Below are 6,061 nucleotides of genomic sequence, written 5' to 3' on the forward strand. Positions count from 1 at the left end.
CCCAATAAACAACATCGAGCCCGCTAACATCAAGGGCCAGCTGTAGCACCCACCTTTCCAATACTGTGCTCTTGACTTGGGTTTTCTCTAAGACCTTCATTGGTCCTATTAAACACAGGGGCAAAAAGCAATGTTAGGGCCACTGGTAGAATTCTGTACTGGAGGTTTAGCTGTTTGGTGTTTGGTTGGTCCATCCTAAATCATTTACTAGTTTGAGCTAAGGATGTAAACTTAAAACTAAGAAGGGAAACTGCTTTGAATGATAAAGTACAGCTCAGTTCCTCGCCCCCAAAAGGAAGTGAGATGGGAGGAAAGAGGCCACAACCCACCACACTGTCTACTCCAAGCCTTGGCTATGGAGTGACCATCCAGCTGGCCAGCCCTGGACTGTCAAACTCCAGACTATTTCTGAAGATTTTTACCTGCAAATAAGGTTCTCAAAATGTCTGTGCCTTTACCATGGGAGAAGAAGGGAAAAGGACACATAAACTCTGTCAGTTTGTTGACTACCCTGAACCAGTCCAGGGCCTTCTGCCTCAGCCACCGAGGGGAGGGATCTGCCCGTTACCCGTTTTTCTTCTCATCCACGGAGACACCCCCTGGGTCAAGAGTAACCACCAGGAGCAGGCCTCCAATCCCTGACATGGCTTGGAATAAGTCATATTTCAGGAAGTCGTGCAAGGGTTTATAACCAGTATTGTCCAGAAGGTGTTGTAATAGAGGTTGATGCCAAACAATCAGACGGTTAGGGTCAAAGCTGCCAGCTTGGTTGTAAAACCAATGGTTACTAAGATCATCAGAGCTGTGCATGTAATGTTCTGGACCATAGAGAAGAAGCTGGCATCAAAGTGAAGGAGGGTCATGAACGTACCCTCAGGACCCTTCCTCCAAGCTGCGTGTACTTTAGGGAGCTCTCACGCTTGGTGGGGACACCAGCAAAGGTGCTCTTCCCTTCTGAGCAGGACTCTGCCAAGAGCCACAGCTAACTTCCTCCCAAAGCCAGGTTCCTCATCAGAAACTTCATGTCCCACAAAATGCTATTGGCAATTGGCTGAAGTGCGATGATTCCAAACAGCACAGGCATACTGCACGAAATTCCTGCTCGGCACCAAAACACAGCCAGTCAACTGTCAAAGCAGGCTGAGGAACAAGAAGGAGGAGGCCAGCGAAGGATGACACCAGCGAAGGATGAGGCCAACAGGTAGCCACAGCTCCAGGTGGTATCAATAGAGGCACGTTGCTCCCTCCAGTGGAACCACATGTAGATGCCATTCTCCAAGAAGGTGCTGATCAGGCAGAGGCACGCCACATGAGGCAGGTACTGCTTGGTAACTCGAAGGAACTGGTTGGTGAAATCCTCGGCCGTGCCTGTCAGGTTGTTCGTTTCCATGGTAGTGGTGGATGGCTCTGGTTGGGAGACTTTTGATGACTGCTTCTATTTCTTTAGGAGTTATGGAACGTTTTAGTTATCTGATCCTGATTTCACTATGGTATCTGGTAGCCGTCTAGAAAATTGTGGATTTCATCTGGATTTTCCAGTTTAGTCTTTTGTAGTAGTATCTAATTTTTTTTTTTTTTTTTTTTTTTTTTTTTGATTTCCTCGGTTTTTGTTGTTATGTCTCCCTCTTCTAATTTTGTTAATTTGGATACTGTCTGATTCGTCTGGCTAAGGGTTTATCTATCTTGTTGATTTTCTCAAAGAACTATCTCCTGGTTTTGTTGCTTCTTTGGATAGTTTTTGTTTGTTTGTTTTGGTTCTACTTAGTTGATTTCAGCCCTGAGTTTGATTATTTTCTGTCTACTCCTCTTGGGTGTATTTGCTGCTTTATGTTTTAGTGCTTTCAGGTGTGTTGTCAAGCTCTCTCCAGTTTCCTTTCGGAGGCACTAAGAGCTATGAGTTTTCCTTTTAGCACTGCTGTCATTATTTCTCATAAGCTTGCATATGTTGTGCCTTGATTTTCATTAAATTCTAAAAAGCCTTTAATTTCTTTATTTCTTACTTGACCATAGAGTAGAGCATTGTTTAACTTCCATGTGTATGTGGGCTTTTTGTTGTTTTTATTGAAGACCACCTTTAGTCCGTGGCAATATGATAGGATGCATGGGATCATTTCACTCTTCTTGTATCTGTTGAGGCCTGTTTTGCAACCAATTATATGGTTAATTTTGGAGAGGTATCATGAGGTGCTGAGAAGAAGAGATAATCCTTTTTTAGGATGAAATGTTCTGTCTGATTTATCTTTATCTACAATATGTGCCTATGAATCTCTTGGTAGTACTTTGTAACCTTAGGTTTTTCAAAATAGTTACCAGGTTAGCAACTCCATTTTTTTAAGGCTTTCTATGAATGGCCTTCTGTTAGTCACCTGATAATGCCAGCCTTGATAGCATCAATAGTTTTCATTCAGATCAATCAATGATATCTTATTAATCTAAAAATTATTCTGCTTCAATTAAAAAGAAAAGACATACACAAAGCAAAAGAGAGAGGGAGAGAGAGGGAGAAAAGGATAGAGAGGAAGAGAGAAAGAGAGGGAGGAAAGAAAGGGAGTGAAGAGAGAGGGAGAGAGAGAAAGAGAGAGAGAGATAGAGAGAGAGAGAGAGAGAGAGAAGAAGAAGAAGAAGAAGAAGAAGAAGAAGAAGAAGAAGAAGAAGAAGAAGAAGAAGAAGAAGAAGAAGAAGAAGAAGAAGAAGAAGAAGAAGCATGTTTCTTTCAGGCAATGAGAGTTTAGAACAATATTAGTAAGGTAACAATTCTCTTTTTTTTTTGTTCTATTTGCTTTATTAAAAATAGATTATGGTTACCATTTTTATCCTTCCCTATGATTATATTTTAGTTTGTGGGGTTCTTTCAGATGTACGGTTTATCTGTTTGTCCCACAAAAGATGGCAATTTGTGCCAGTCAAAATAGAAGAACTTTATTTCTTACTCACAAAGCTTTTGGTCATAGTAGAGTAGTAAAGTGAATCAGTAAGACGCAAAAGCAAGACAAATTTTTACAATCTATTCATCATTAATATATTAAAGAAAAAACAAACAATTGCACTGTTGGTTTAAAAATAAGCATAGCAAGAATCGGATGGATAGAGAGAATAAGGAAGAAGCAGTGTACACAGCCACAAGCAGAAAGACTGCTAAATTGCCTTTATTTATTCATATATGTAAAATGTTTCATTCATCTTAAGCACCATCATGGGCTGAGGCTACTAATCAAAATAAAATTCATGCAAATGTATGTACATGATTTGCAGATGAGCCACGGCCTCCAGGTTTCTGGAAAGTTGCCAGCATTGTCCTTCATACAGCAAACTTTGTGCTTTTTAAGCACTGAAATTGGCTTTTCTTTGTTTTTAATGCTGGGGTCACAAATGATGTAGGGTAGAAAGAGAAATAGGAAGTCTCCTTACCCAGATGTGGCTGTCCCAAGAGGTGGACACTCAAGATTTCTTTATTACAAGAAAGTGTTGTCCTCTGTATTGCCTAAAAGTGCAAACTTAGTAAGGGCCAATCCAGCACAAAATTGGCTTGAAATAATATGACAATAATTTATGGGCAGATTTTTACACTGATTCTGTTGAAAGAATCTGATTTCTAGAATCTCTACTCACAAAAACTAATTTTATTATTTAAAATGTGTTTTATGAAATGTCCTATGGGGCACAGGCTAGAACCAGTTACCTTTTGTTCTAACAAGAAACAGATATTACCACATAAGAGTGCAACTTGCCTGAAACCATGGTACTGCGAGAAAGCCACATCTGCCACACTAAATGGCCACATGAAAGAGTGCCAAGTATCCAGACATTTGAGGAAAGCCTTATTTGTCTTTTTAGCCCCAGGCCAGGCAGCTCAGCTTCCAAGCTCAATGCTGCAAAGTGAGGGACCACATGTAGAGCACAGAGGTACCCAGCTAAGCCCAACAAAGCCTGGGCAACTGAGGAACCAGGTACCTTGGTTATTTGAGCCAGTCAGCTGGGGAGTATTCCCTTACAAAGCACTGGATAAGGGAAACAGAAAACAGGACAAAGGAAAAAGCTCTGCACACATTGTCATATTTAAATGATGCCTTGAATACAATAGTGGGGACAAAAGAGAAGTAGCCTGCTCTGAGGTGTAGGGACAACCATGAGCACATGATCTTTTTTCTTTTTCCTTTTAAATCTTGCAACCTTAACGAATTGATTTATTAGTTCTGTTACCTTGATGGTGGACTTTTGTGATTTACTATATGATAACATGATATTACGTCTCTGTAAATAGTGACTAACTGACTCCTTTTTCAGCTTGAATATTAATGATTCCCCCCCCCCCTTCCTGATTTCTCTCGCTATGACTGCCAGTATTATATTGAATTAAGTGCTGAAAGGGTGAGTCCTGCGCAGTCATAGATCTATAGGATGTCAGCTGTCCCTCACGTGCTGCATTGGAAATGATTATATATGGCCATTATGGTGTGAGACGTATTCTTTCCATACCTACTTTGTTCAGCATTTGTTATTTTCCAGGGAAACTGAATTTCCTGCACCAGAGACATAGATGTGTTTTGTATTTTTTTGTCAGAGTGTATCTTCTATTAAATATAAAAATGTATTGCTAGACTTCCTTCTCAGTGTTTCTATCATATCCTCTTGTTCTGTTTTTGGTTTTGGTTTGTTTTGTTTTTTGGTGTATTCAGTATAGTTTGATGTGTTTCAAGAAGTGAGAATCTCTCTCTCTCTCTCTCTCTCTCTCTCTCTCTCTCTCTCTCTCTCCCTCTCTTATGTTGGCTCTTTAATATTATTAGTAAATGATTCACAAACACAATGAAATTGTATCAGGATCACAGGTGAGAGAATTATGATGAGTCAGCGAAACCATTATTTAATTAAGGAGACTAATTTATCATCTTTAATAGAAGCCTTAAGTACTTTAAAATTAATTTTGGATGATCAGTCATCCAATCTTTCTGATACCATAGCTTTATTCATTTAATGATCTAGCTCTAAGCTTACACAAACTTATATAAACATATAATTAGATGAGAAACGAGAGCTTTTGAGTTCAGCTTTAGAATATTAACTTATCAGCATAAGATGATGTATATGACTTGCTGAATTTTCCACTTTAATTAGAGAGATTACTTATTCATTAACTTAATTTAATACAAGCCCAAGGTCTTAAAGTTAATGATTCTTGAGACATCATTTAAGCTGGTCATACAGCACAACAGAATCAGAATTAATATCAATCGTTCTTACAGATATAACCTTTTATAATTTTATTAAGATAAAGTCAGCAGAATGCATGAGTTTACATGATTTGTAGCAGTGTCTCGAGTTTAGAAGCTATTTTAAAACATCAGTATTTATAATTTAATATAGTCAGAGACTTATGTTTAGATTTTCATAATCTTATAAATTCCTTGAACTAATTATTAATGATGTTTATCATAAACATAACAATTTAATACATTATAAGTAGATTAGCAATAGTAAGGTTGTAATTACTCTTACCTAAAATATGCATGTTGTGTTAGATTAGATTGCAAAAAATTTCTCGGAGCTTTTCTGCCTCTTAATTCACTCTTCATTTTATATGTGGTTTTTGAGCTCCACACATAATGAGTTAGAAATATTTTCTATACCTCTTGAGTTTGAAATGCAATGTATAATTTGCTTTGGGCCAAAGAACAGAATGAATGTAAGACCCACAGAGATCCCACCACCACCAAAATACATGAATTACACTAAATATATAAAAAGAAGTATTGGAACTTGATTTTCTTTCTGATCTTGAGAAACTAATAATCCTTGAGTTAAACCAAGTTAGTCTGTAGGATGAAGAAGCAGAGAGCCATGGTAGTCAACACCACTAACAGCAAGCTTACTGCCTGATGTTTACAGGATCTGAAAGCATCGGTTAGCTGTCATTCTGCAAAGACAAGAATCAACCCGAAGCATAAAAATAATAAATATGCATTGCTTACACCAAATTGTTTAACACAAAAAATATAAAATAAAAAATTAGTAGCAGGACATGAAGGATGTAGTAAAACATTCAGGTAATATTAGCTGTGAATCA

General features: G+C 38.2%; 1 pseudogene across 1 annotated transcript; it reads right to left on the minus strand.

Moving 5' to 3' along the window:
* Window positions 1-564: 564 nt before the first annotated feature.
* Window positions 565-1,363, minus strand: LOC308422606 (surfeit locus protein 4-like; annotated as a pseudogene). The gene has a single exon. The product of its transcript is annotated as a surfeit locus protein 4-like (transcript).
* Window positions 1,364-6,061: the final 4,698 nt, after the last annotated feature.

The sequence above is a fragment of the Micromys minutus genome (assembly GCF_963924665.1).
Source record: "Micromys minutus genome assembly, chromosome: 7".
NCBI classification, from domain to species: Eukaryota; Metazoa; Chordata; class Mammalia; order Rodentia; family Muridae; genus Micromys; species Micromys minutus.